At 34.3% G+C, this 14,487-nt stretch overlaps 1 protein-coding gene across 20 annotated transcripts in view; it reads left to right on the forward strand.

Annotated features, from left to right (window-relative positions):
* The window catches only part of ADK (adenosine kinase), a 506,565-nt gene that overhangs the window by 261,878 nt on the left and 230,200 nt on the right, over nt 1-14,487 (forward strand). The gene's annotated exons all lie outside the window — the stretch shown is intronic.

Raw genomic sequence — 14,487 nt, forward strand, 5'->3', positions numbered from 1 at the left:
TTGTCTTTTCTGAATTTCCAAAACTTTTCCGATTGTGAATATATATTTACTTTCTTCAATTAAGAATTGATTTTTGTAAAAATATATTAGAGTGGGGAGTCAGATTCAGTAGTGAGATAATGTGGTTTCAGGCCAATGATAAACAGAATTCTGTAACATTCAAATATCTTCATTTGCTTTCTCCTAAGAATATGTGTATATTTCGACTACCTTAATTAACCAACAGCCTTTAAATACTGTTGCTCTTTTATAAATATTCCGTTATGTCTGTCATGGTGGTCGTTGTGATATTTTTAGGTAGACTTGTAGCATTTTCTCTTTCTCAAATGAGCTGAATTGGGACTATACTTTGTGGGAAGTTTTTTATAAAGTATGTAGACATTGCTAAGAATTGGAATGTCCACTGACTTATTAGTTTCACAGATGCTTCCATAATACTTAGTGTACTCTTGGGTATATTAAATTATCATATCCTGACAGGAATCCTGAAACATGCCATTCTTATATAGCCATATTTCTGAGAACTAATGCAGGGTATCAGCGAACCATATCTGACATGCCATGTTAATTTCCATAACTATTATTACTGGAGTTGGTAGTATTTCTAAGGCATAAAAAATCTTAATAAACCTACCAAGTAAAAAGGTAAAATATCTGCCTTATCATTAGGTTTCCAATTATGACTTCCTTCAAGCTCAGTTAACTCATTTCAAAAATAATCAGAAACATCTTTTTTCTGCTGTCATGGATTATAAAATAGTTATTTAAGTATCCAGTATATCAAAACACAATATTTTGATTTATTCTATTTTCATTGTGTCTAGTGTTCATATTGTGAATGAGAACCTCATTCTGCCATCTCATAACATATTTACGTATACATATGATTTCTGCCATAAGTAGAAAAGAAGCAGCTGACAGATACATAGGTTAATTTGCTTTTTAAAATTGCAGCAAGTTGTTCTGTGATTCTTTTGTGTGTTTGGGGCTATTTCGTAGAGAAAGAATTTGTCAAGCAACATTTAAGGAACATTGGCCTTTTGTACCCTTTTCTAAATAAACTTAAACAGAAACCTGTCAACTCAATAATAAAATATTTCTTTGTAAATTCTCACCTGTAAATTATTGATAATGGAAGGAGCACCTTTTTCATCCTCACATCCCCTTCCCCTCTACACAGCTTTTAGATTGTAGATAAACTTCCCAGCTCAGTAATTAACTGAGCTCAGTCATTGCACCCCATATCATGTGATTTTTTTTTTCCAGTGGAATACATTATTAGAGCACTTACCCAGCCAGTCTAGCTGCAGCAGCCCAGGCGGCAACAGCAGTGCCATTTTTCACAAAGAAAATGTTGAACAGGAGCCAAATGTTTGGTGGCAGTCTGTTGCTAGGAAATCAAGGTCCTGAGGCGATTAATGACAAAGCAAGCAATAACAAGAAGGCAGAATTACAGATTTAAAAGAGAAAAAAGTGGTTGGTGTTATAATTACCCAAAGAAATCCGCACTCATTAAATTGGCTGTTTTTATGATTGACTTTAATTGGAGGTTAGCTCAGATATTTAGCTCCTTTCCCACCCCTTTAAACACACACAGGCACATAATCTGTAGAACTGCAGACTTGTTTTTCTAAGCATTGAGAGGAGCTTGCCCTGTAATTTGATCCCCACTGACAGATGCATTTTCTATGCTGCCATTTTGAATTAACCTATTGTAGAACAATTTTCTTCAGCCCTGTTGAATAAAACATCCAGTCTGATTACCTCCGATGGATTTGATAGAGTAAAAGAATGTACTTCTCATTGAAGTAGATTGTTTGCATGGACTCTACTGATTTTGAACTTTGCCAATAAGCACAATCATTTGTAATAAATTTTCAAAGAAATTTGTGGGGAAAGGTAATGAGAGTCACCGTTTCATAGTTTAATGTTTGGGCACCTGCATCAAAACAGTACTAGTCTTACAAGATTGTTATTTTTCCAATAAGATGTTCATAGACATTTAAAAATTTTTTTCTGAATCTCCATTTAGACTGTTGATATTTTTAGGAATAGAATCTTCTATTTATGTGCTCTAAAACGATCATTTCCTCCCCACCAACAGTGTTTTAATTACAGGACTCAATGTGACTCAAAGCACTCAATTATAAAAAAATATTTTATAATTTTTTTAATTATAAAAAATATTTTAATATATAAAATATTTAAAATGATGTTAAGATCTGCTCATTTCAGTCTGTGACGTGTTTAAAAAATAATTTTTTTATTTGAATTTTCTGGGATTTGATAAAGCATATTACCAAAAAAGCATTGATTAGTTTTCCTGTACAATACCAGAGGAAGCATCACAGTTTATTTACCTTTCAGAAGCCTTAAGAATAAAGTTACATGATGCCACTGTGCTCCAGATTTCTAATCAAACCCTGGAACAAAAGAGCCAAGCACATTCTATCTGACAATACACACACTGCTAATCAGATGCCAATGCCAAGCTGTCTGCTTTGTTAAATACTTAGCTTCCTAGAGGCAAGAAGACAGCTGCTATAAGTATGATGAAATTTGGTAGTTCAATCTATTTTTACTACCCTTGGGCTACTAAGATAGTGTTAATTTAGACCACCCCAATTTGTACACTTTAGGGAGTTTTTTAAAGAGTTTGTAATTAAAATGATAAAACATCATTATTACATTGAAGACCTTCTATAAGTTTTACATTTGGCAGTTACCTACTGAGATAACCCCAGCATGTAATTTACAATGATGTAATGGTTGTAATTGCATTTTGGAAAAAAAGAGGAGCTATAAGAGACAAGTGCTTCCTTCAGAAGTGTTTTGATATCTGCTTCGATATCATTTAAGTCTACTTCTATCCCAAAATTGCCTACCTATAATTGACTGTAGCAGCCATAAACATTTAGATATTATACAAATATTTTTAATGTTATCAACACAGATACTACCACCAGGGGGAGAAAGCTAAACTTAAAAGTCTTTAACTGATGTTACTGCCAGCAAGTAGATTGTACTGCTTAGACCGATATAGTTAACCACCTTACCAGATGACACTGCCTTTGGGGACATGATTCTAAAATTGTACATGAAATCTGTACAGACTTTTAACACACTATTTAAGTGTAAGTAAAAAGGAAACTTTCCTACCTCATGTTTTGTTGTGTTTTGTTTTTTGTTTTTTGTTTTTTTATTAGAGTACAAATTAGCAGTCTGAAGATTTTTATTGTTCTTGTATTATCTGTTGTTCTGTTTGAGGAACTATCCTTCTGAAATTGAATCTGTGATACTGGGCAGCTATCCTATAAGATATTTTTTTAGTTTATTGTCATTGCAATATAGTTTTGTTTTAATATCTCTCTAATAAACCATTAACAATTCAATCCTAAACATAATCTGTGAGCAAAGATTGTGGATTCTTCCCTTGGAGAACATTTTATAAATGTAGAAAACAGGTGCTTGGGATGAGAACCCAACTCTAAACCATGAACAATGTCAAGATTAATCTCATAGTCTCACATGTTTTATAGTAATGCCATAAAAGCTAATTAAAGAACATAGGTGACTTTCTCCAGTCTAGAACTTTTAAGTGATAGATTATAAGCTCTCAATGCTAATAACTTTTAAGCTGTGACTCTCCTTACAGTGTTAGGCTTTATTCTGTGAAGAATCATGATATTTACATTTTTAATCATTTTTAATGAGTTTCAGTCATTTCAGATATTAAAATTACAAAAGATGGGTAGGGTAAGGAAAATAGTTGACTACAAAGAGGACACACAGATTAATTTTTAGGGTTATAGAACTATTCTGCATACTACTACTATAGGGTAGATACTTGATACTGTGCATTTTTAAAGTCAGAACTGTACATCAAAGGAGTTAACTGTAATATATGCAAAATTTTTTAAGTGTTGTGAATCCTAGGATGTAGTACAGTCTGTGACAAATGACTCTACCTCTATTACAAATATGTAACATTACCTCACTTGAAGGGGTGGGTGAGAAAAAGGAGCCATCCTAAGTAAGTTTGGAAAATGGTGTCTTGACTGGAAAATGTGAAGCTGAAGACAAAAGAACATTACAGAAGCACTGTATTTTAGTTGGTAAATTTGTTTCTTTCAAGGGCATGGGTTAATAATTCTGAACCTGCTTTGCATATATACTGAGGTTGAACTAGTATCTAAATAAATGATGATGTTGGGATTCACATTTCACACGTGAGAGTGGGAAATTACAGATAAACAAGAGAAGCAAGGGGGAGAGTTGGAGTAAAACCCTGTGTTATTGGATTAGAGTTGGCGATAATCTTACAAATTTATGTTTAGGGCAGCTGTGGTGGCCCAACGGTTTAGCGCCGCCTTCAGCCTCGGGTGTGATCCTGGAGACCTGGGATCGAGTCCCATGTCAGGCTCCCTGAATATTTTTTTTTTTAATTTATTTACGATAGTCACACACACAGAGAGAGAGAGGCAGAGACATAGGCAGAGGGAGAAGCAGGCTCCATGCACCGGGAGCCCAACATGGGATTCGATCCCGGGTCTCCAGGATCGGGCCCTGAGCCAAAGGCAGGCGCTAAACCACTGCGCCATCCAGGGATCCCAGGCTCCCTGAATAGAGCCTGCTTCCCCCTCTGCCTGTGTCTCTGCCTCTCTCTCTCTTTCTCTGTGTCTGTCACAAATAAATAAGTAAAAATCTTTTTTAAAAAATTTATGTTTAGCTTAATGTATATAAATGGATAAATGCAAATATAATTATAGATACATATTTATACATGGATTAGATACAGACATATATTTCCTAGTTTTGTTCACTGAGAAGGCTTAGAAGCAGTTATATGCCAATAGTGACAAACATACCTCACACCTTCATCTGGGTTTGTAAATACCATTCTCCAATAAAAGGATCTAGGGTTCTTTGGAGAAGAGGCTGATTCTAGGGCTAGGACAGGGGAAAATGCAACATGAACACAGAGTGTCTTATATTCTTCCCCCAAACACATAGCCCTAATCTAATCATGAGAAAAACATCAGACAAATCCAAACAGATGGACATTCTACAAAATACCTAAAGAATATTCCTCAAAATTGTCAAGGTCACAAAAACAAGGAAAGACTGAGAACTAGTCACTGACAAGAGGAGGCTAAGGAGACGTGACAGCTAAATACAAAGTGGTTTCTTGGATTGGATCCAGAACAACAACAAAAAAGGGGTATTAGTGTGAAAACTGGTGAAATCTAAATTGAGTCTGGACTTTAGTTAATAGTAATGCAACGAAGTTGTTTTCGTAGTTTTGACAAATGTACAGTGGTAATATGTTAACATAGGGCAAACTGGTATATGGGAACTCTATTTATTATGTTTGGAGTTTTTCTATAAATCTAAAATTTCTTCCAAATAAAACTTTAAAATAAAAAATATGTGTACCTCACCTAACTTAAGAAACAGAACTTTATTAGTACCTTTGAATCTCTATGTGCTCCTCGTGATCCCATGTCTTTTTCCACATCAAAGGTAACCATGGCATCTTGAATTTTGTGGTTATTATTACCATACTTTATAGCTTAACCACATATGTATTCCTGATCATTCTATTATATCTCTTCAGCTCTTGTATAGTTACCATATCTTTATCTTCTTCACTATATTCTTGATACTTTCTCCAGATCTCCTTTATCATGTTTATCTTTGTGGTGGTGTCTAATATTCTGTTTTATCTGTCCACTGAGTTTTAATATACATTTCTTTTTTTTAATTCTCAGTTCTTTCTCTCCTATCTGCTTCTTTCATCATTTTGATAAACTCTTCACTGCTTTCTATATTTATAATAATTTTATTTTTTAAATACATTAAACTTACTATTTTCTATTTTGTGCCTAGCCTAATATTTAAACTTTTGCTGTTCTGATTTTGTTGTCTGTTGTTTTTCTAGCTCGTACTTCAGGCTGCCTCACTTTTTGTATGTGAGCTCATGTTCATTATTTGTGGTACTTTTCAAGGCTGACATGAAGATATGTTTCCAAAAAGGATCTGCATTTGAATCTGCCAAGAGCCTGGGGATACTGTCAACCTGGGAACACACTGAAATAAATTTTAGGCTTGAGTTTTGTAGGCTGCATAGGTATCATGAGTTCCAGATCCATAAACTTTCATGAGGGTGGGCTTCTGCTTAAACTTTCGGGGAAGATATTTTTACTTCTACCCAGCATCAAGTTTGAAACAGGCAAATTACCTTGCTGATTCTTCTGTGGGATAGGTGTAGTTCTAAGTTCTACTAAACATGCAACTTTATATAGAGATCTCCAATTAGACTCCCTGTGTTCAGTATACCTAGGATTTCTCTCCTCGATCTTGGGCTCAGTAGTATGCTGGTAAATATTTTAAAACTGGTTCTCCAAAGGGCAAAAAAAAGTCCTGGTTTGTACTATTTTTGAATTTTACATTATGGTTGATTTCAAGCTACCAATGTGAAGTCACTGAACATGAATTTGGGTAAAGATATGTATAGGTAGTTTTCACAAGCTGGCTCCAGCATACCACTGCCAGCTCTCTGTACATGGCTGTGAAAACTGTGCTCAGTTCATGGGTTTGCCATATCCCCTGAATGAAAGACATCTGAGTGTTTGCTTACCTCCCTGGATTTCCATTTTACTTCATTTTAGTTTTCTAAGTATTCTGTGTCAACCAAGTAATATAATTAAAACAAAAAAGATTCTTACCATTTATTGATGTTTTTAGCAGAGGTCTGTGTTATAGTACTTAAGTCAGCTTTACTGTCAGAAATGAAATTCCTTCCTCTTGTTTGTGAGTGTAATTTATTGTTTTTTAATTGTAAACATACATGATGATTACATTATACTTGAGAAATATTTTTTAAAAAGTATATTAAATTCCCCCACAGTTCCATCATACATGTTTATATTTTGTGCACACTTGTCTTTTTGAGTTTTTATACAATTTGCATTGTACTTTATCTACTATTTCATATGACTTTCATTTCATAATTTTAAAGGATGTTTAAATATGTCGCTAAATATTCCTCCACAATATCCCACACAAATTATACATGAGAATAAAAATAAAGGTCTATACAGATGAGAATTAATTTAATCCAGGAATCCAATCTTTTCATCATATAAAAATAATTTTCTTAGATTATTCATTGCAGCATATTAATGATTGCAAAATACTAGAAACTATATAAATGGCCAACCATAGGAGATTGGTTGAATAAGCCTATGGTACTACATACAATAGTCTAGTATGGCATGATCTCCTGGAAATGTTACATGAAAAGAAAAGCACAAAAGAGCATATATAGTGTTACCTTTTATGTAAGAAAAAGGAAAATTAAAACATGCGTATATGCAGAAAGGATAAAGCAGAAAACAAAATCAGTAACCTCAAGTGGTAGACTAGAAAGTGCAGTGGAAAAGATAATGAGGGGGCATGACACTTCTTGGAGTATTTTTTTGTGTGTGTAATTATGGTAGCACATTAATATCACCTATTCAAAAGGTTGAATAAAAATATTATCAGTAGGGTATGGGACCTAAAACTGTAAGCAGACTTAAACAAATGAACTTAATTGGCAAAAGTGAAATGAATACTATAATCACAGTGAAGATAAGAAAGAAAAGAAGGAAGAAGGGAGGACTAATCCAAGTAATTTATGTGCACAAAGTTGGACTATATAGATCTTCAATTTGGGGCAGAGTAGCAGAGGAAGAAATTATTAGAAAAACAAATACTAAATCCTTTTTAGTAGATTTGTTTAACGGGCAAACTAATTCTAAAACTTTTTTGAGCACAGGAGTAAATGAGTTGATATCCATTAGGGACCTGTGTTCTTACTATGGAAAAAGACATGCAATGTGGAGTGGGAGACCCTGGGGGATGGATTATATTAGAGGTGTCTGTAAAGATATAATGAATTCCTCTTTTGGATAGTTTGTTATGGTATAGAAATGAATCAGATTGTTGTATATTGATATTGTATCCTCCATCTTTATGGATTTTTTTAAGAGTTTTTGGTGGAATCTTTAGAGTTTCTGTATAAAATAATTGTGTTACCTGTAAATAGTAATAGTTTTACCTCTTCCTTTGGATTTGGATGCCTTTATTTCATTTTCTTGCCTAATAGCTCTGGCTAGGATTTTCAAACTATTGAATAAAAGTAGTGAGAGTGGATGTCTTTGTCTTATTTCTGATCCTATTAGAGGAAAAGTTTTCAGCATTTCATCATTGAGTATGATGTTAGCTGTTGACCTGTCATATATGGCCTTTATTATGTAGATATGCATTCCATCTATACCCAGTTTTAGTTTTTATCATAAATGGTGTTGAATAATGTCACATGCTTTTTCTGCTATGAAATGATTGTATGATAGTTTGCCTTCATTTTCCTAATGTGTGTAACGTTTAATGATTGGTAGGTGTTGAACCATATTTCCATCCCCAGAATAAAACCCACTTAATCACCATGGATGATCCTTTCAATGCCATATTGAATTTCATTTGCTAATATTTCACTGAGGATATTTGCATCTATTTTCATCAAGAATATTGGCCTATAATTCTTTTCTTGTGGTGCTGTTGTCTGATTTTGGTGTCAGGGTAATACTGGCCCCATAAAATGAATTTTGAAGTATTTCCTTCCTTTTTTTTTTTTTTTTTTTTTTTTTTTTGAGAAGGACAGGTATTAAATCTTCTTTAAGTGTTTTGTAAAAGTCACCAGTGAAGCCATCTGGCTTTAGACTTTTGTTTGATGGCAGGTTTTAAACTACTGATTCCGTCTCCTTGCTAGTAATGGTCTATTCAGATGTTCCATTTCTTCATGATTTAGTCTTGGAAAATTGAATGTTCCTAAGAATTTATCCATTTTTTTCTAGGTCCAATTTGTTAGCTATACTTGTTCATAGTAGTTTCTTCTAATCCTTTCAATTTCTGTGGTTTCAGTTGTAATCTCTTCTTTACTTTCTCCTTTTATTTATTTGAATTCTCTAGCTCAAGGTTAGTCAATCTTGTTTATCTTTTCAAAGAACTAGCACTTAGTGTCACTGATATTTTCTATTATCTTTTTCATCTGTTTCATTTTTTTTTTAAGTTCTCTTTATGCCTAACATTTGGCTTGAGCTTACAACCAGAAGAGAGTTGCATGCCCCACCAACTGATCCAGCCAGGCACCCTTCTCCTGTTTCATTTATTTTCACTTGGATCTTTGTTATTTCATTTCTTCTATGAACTTCAAGCTAATATTTTTTTCTATTTCAGGTGTAAAGTTAGATTATTTGATATTTTTGTTAATTTGAGAGGTAGGTAATGAACTTCCCTCTAAGAACTGCTTTTCTTTCATCCCACAGATTTTGGAAGCTGTTATTTCCATTTTCATTTCTCTGCAGGTATCTTTGATTTCTCCTTTGATTTCTTTGTTGACCCATTGGTTATTCAGTAGTTTAATCTGCACATACTTGTGACTTTTCTAGTTTTCTTCCTGTAACTGATTTCTAGTCTCACACCATTGTGGTCAGAAAAGAGGCATGACATGATTTCAGTGCTCATAAATTTGTTGAGACTTGTATTGTGACCTAATATATGATCTATACTGAAGAATGTTTTCTATGTGCACTTGAGAACAATTTAGATGAAATGTTCTGTGTATATCTATTATGTCCATCTGGCCTAATGTGTCATTTAAGGTTGATGTTTCTTTATTGCTTTTCTGTCTGAAAGATCTATCCATTGATTGAAGTGAGGTATTAAGGTTCCCCATTATTGTATTGCTGCCAGTTTCTCTCTATAGGTCTATTAATATTTGCTTTTTGTATTCAGGTGCTCTTAGGTTGCATGCATAAATATTTACAAATGCTGCATCCTTTTGTTGGAGTGACCTCTTTATAATCATGTAATGCTATTCTTTGTCTTTTATTATATTCTTTGTTTTAAGACCTATTTTGTTTGATATAAGTATAACTACCCTAGTTGTCTTTTGATTTCCATTAATGTGGAACACCTTTTTCCATCACTTTACTTTCAGTTTATGTATGTCCTTACATCTTAGGTAAGTGTATTATAAGCAGTATATAGCTAGGTCTTTTTCCTTTTTTTTTTTTTTTTTTTTTTTTTAAAGAAGATTTTATTTATTCATGAGAGACACAGAGAGAGGCAGAGACACACTCTGAAAGAAAAGCAGACTCCCTGTAGGGAGCCTGATGCAGGACTAAATCCTGGGTTTCAGGATCAGCCCTGAGCCAAAGGCAGATGCTCAACCACTGAGCCACCCAGGTGCCCCAGGTCCTTTTGTTTTGTTTTGTTTTGTTTTAATTCATTCAGCCCTTGTCTTTTGGTTGGTGAATTTAGTCCATTTATATTTAAAGATATGTTCTTACTGCCATTTTCTTCATTGTTTTCTGGCTGTTTTGTACTTCCTCTGTGTTCCTTTCTTGTGCTGTCTTCCCTTCTGGTGATGACTTTCTTTAGTGTTATGCTTAGATTCCTTTATATTATATTTTATGTATCCACTACAGGTTTTGCTTTGTGGTTACCATGAAGCTGATATATAACAGCCCAGATATATATAGCAGTTTTTAAAAAATGTGATAGCAAGTTAAGTTGAATGCATTCTAAAACTCTATATTTTTATCTGGCCCCCCAAATTTAATGATTCTGATGTCACATTTTACATCTCTTTATTTTGTGTATCTTAACTGATTATTGTAGTTATGGTTATTTTTACTACTTTTGTATTTTAACTATTATAATAGTTTTGTAAATGATTAATCCCCTATCTTACTTACACTTACCAGTTAGATTTCTACTGTTATATGTTTTCTTATTACTAATTAATGCTTTCCATTAAGCTTAAAGAAGTACCTTTAACATTTCTTATAATATCAGTTTAGTGGTAGTGAGCATCTTTAACTTTTGCTTGTTTGGAAAACTCTATCTTACCGTCAATTCTGAACAATAATCTTGCAGAGTAAAGTATTCTAGGTTGGAAGTTTTTCCCCTTCAGTACTATGAATATATTTTGCCACTGCCTCTGGTCTACAAAATTTCTGTTGAAAAATCTGCATAAAGTGTTATGGGGGTTTCATTGTGCATAACAACTTGTTTTTCTCTTGTAGTTTTTAAGATTATCTCTTTAATCTGTAACTTTTGACATTTTAATTATAATGTGTCTTGGTGTGGATCTCTTTGCATTCTTATCTGGACCTCTGTGGGCTTCTAGATCTGGGCATCTGTTTCATGCCCCAGGTTAGGGACATTTTCAGTCATATTTTTTCAATAAGTTTTCTGCCCCTTTTTCTCTCTTCTCCTTTTGGGACCTCTATAATGCAAATGATATTCCACTCAATATTTCCCTTAAGCTAGCCTCACTTTTTAAAAATTCTTTTTTCTTTTTGATACTCTGGGTCAGTTCTACTCTCCTGTCTTCTAAATCTTTGATCTTTTCTTTTGCTTCTTCTAGTTTATTTTTCAGCTCAATTATTATATTCCTCAGCTCTGTGAATTCTGTTTGGTACTTTCTTATACTTTCTGTCTCTATGGAAGTTCTCACTGTGTTCATTTACCCTTTCTCAAGTTCAATGAGCATCTTATGACCATTACTTTGAATTTTTTATTGAATAAATTACTTCTCTCCCTATCATTTTTTTTCCCCTCAGATTTTATCTAGTTCTATTGTATGGAACTTAGTGCTCTCTTTCCTCATTTACATGACTTTCTGTTAGTTTTTATGTGTTAGCTGAAATAGCTACCTCTCCCAGTCTTGAAGGAGTGACTTCCTGTAGGAGATGAAACTTACCTTTGAACCTAGCTTGTGGTTATCTCTCAAACCTTTGTGATTGTGTAAGCAACCTGATTTATTCTTGATAAGTCCCAGTTATTGAGGGTGTGCCAAGATCTGTCAGTGTTCAGAAGAAAGGATCTCAAAACTGTGGCTTTAGATGAGTGTATAAGCTCCTTTTGGAGAGGTACCAACAAGCCAAGGGAGAGTGTGAAGATGGGGACCCCTGACCTATTTTCCCTGAGACTACCACTATAATATCTAGATGTGTGGCAAGCCTGAAGCCTGTTGCTCAGGCTGAAACTCAAGGACAAGTAAATAAGCCTTTTCAGAGAAAGATTGGGAATGTGTTTCAGTCTGTTGTCTGTGTGCCTTGATGTGGTAGCCTGCCAAAAACTCTCTCTGATTATTAAAGTCCCATGGAACTAGAAATGCAGGCCTTTTTGGCCACCAGAGAGTGTTCAGGGAGTGTCCCCTGTGTAGTCTGCTCATGCCTGCTAATCTCAGTGAGGCAGCAGTAAAGTGCAGGGCTAGTGCTTACCTGCTGGCTTTCTCAGTCAAGAGGTATGTGCTGACACTGTCATTGCAGAAGAGAACAAAAATGGCACCTATCAGAGTTCCCATCCTAAAGAGAGTCCCAACAGGCCCCTACCCCTCCAGCAGGCACTCTGAGATTAGCAAATGAATTTCCTTTACATACAGACTGTATTTTTAAACTACTGCTTTGCAGTGGTCATAGGGGCAGGTCAGTTTGCTGAAGAGCCTTTTAAGAAAAATATCTAAGTTCCTTTATTGTCCTTTGAGCTTCCTGGACATGAACCCCAGTAGTTTTCAAAGCCAGATGTTTTGGGGACTCATCTCTCCTCTGCAGGTCAGGCACTGGGGTACCTGCTATGTGGTACAAACCCATCAGTCCTCACAGAAAAATCTGTTTTTCAGATCTTCTTGATCTGAAACCCAGGGATGGGTTTTTGGTGAGACTACATCTCTGCCTCTACTACCTGTCTCAGTGTGTCCCTTTACCATTTGTTGCAAAAAAGTTGTACAGCTAGTTTTCAGGCCTTTTTCAGATGGGATTTTTCTATATGTAGCTCCACATGTATATTCCATATGTAGTTCCATGTGTAGATTCAATGTGTCCATGGGGAAAAAGTGAATTCAGAATTTTCCTATGCCACCATCTTGGTCCACCCTTCTTCCAGCCACTTTTCTAAGAGAATATTTTTGAAACCATTTAGGAAACTGATTTTGTGTTGTGTAATGTCTTATTACGTTGACTATATGCCTCTTATAGTACTAAATTATGTTACCTAAAATCACCTTCAGATTTAACACATGATAGTAGTTTAATATATAGTTATATATATAGCTCATATGCATATTAGTTAATGTATACATACACATGTGGTTTATACATAGTTTTGTTATAATTGCATCTCCCTTTAAATCTCTATGTTCTTTCCATTAATTATGAACTATTTTTATATGCATGCAAAATATGGTTAGAATTATTTGAAAATATCTGCAAATTCTTCAGACAAGTGTCTTTATTACCATAATTCATATCTGTTGTAGAAGTAGAGAAGGAAGAGATTAAAAATACATCTATCAAAAAATATCTATCAGCTCTTTCAGTCACAGTGAGTGTAATATTAATGTATTTTAAAGCAAGAAAATTTTCATGAGAAGGGAGGAAAGAGAACAGAAGGAGGAACTCTTTAGTACAGAGAGAAATGTTTTGTTGTCAACCATAATTAATTTTACAAATAGAAAAAGAAAGCAAGTTTGACTAGTGGTATTCTGAATCTCCAAGTTTGAGATTGAGATTTGAGGGGCAGACTCCTCACTGAGCAGGGAGCCCAACATGGGGCTCGATCCAGGACCCTGTGATCATGACCTGAGCTGAAGGCAGATGCTTAACCAACTGAATCACCCAGGCATCCCAGGTCTTTTTTTCTTTTTTAACTAAATTTTTATTTTGAGATAATTAAAGATTCACATGCAATTGTAACAAATAATACAGAAAAATATCACATAGCCTTTACATAAGTTTTCCCAAGTTAACGTGTATAATATTATATAGTAGAATATTACAGCTATTATATTGACATTGATATAATCCAGAATACCAAACATATCCCTCACAAGGGTCCCTGATTGTCTTAATTCAGGCTACTGTGACAAAATACTGTAAACTGTAACTTAAACCCTATAACTTTGTTTCTCACAGTACTCAAGGTTGGGAATCATGCACTATGTCACCTTTTGATTGGGTTTTTTTTTACTCAGCATAGTCCTGGAGATTCCTCCAGATTGTTCCATATATCAGTGGTCCATTCTTTTTTATTGATAAATAGTATTCCATGGTATGGAAGTGCTACAATTTAAGTATTCCTTCCTTAAAGGACATCTAGGTTGCTTCTTGTTTGTGACTATTACAAATTAGCTACTATAAATATTTGTTTATATTTGTTTTCATATTTCTGATCTTCTAAGCTTCACCCATCACATTCTGCCCATCACTCAATAAATAAAGAATGACTTGCTGGTAAGGTGACATTGAGAAGAGATCTAAAGATCTAAAGTAAGTGAGGGAAAAAAATCATTATTTACAGTATGTTAGTTATTGGGCTTTTATGTGGGTCTATTCTATGGTACCTTTAGTTCCTTTTATTTTAGTTGGCTCCAAA

Source organism: Canis lupus, chromosome 4 (genome assembly GCF_048164855.1).
Source record: "Canis lupus baileyi chromosome 4, mCanLup2.hap1, whole genome shotgun sequence".
Classification (NCBI taxonomy): domain Eukaryota; kingdom Metazoa; phylum Chordata; class Mammalia; order Carnivora; family Canidae; genus Canis; species Canis lupus.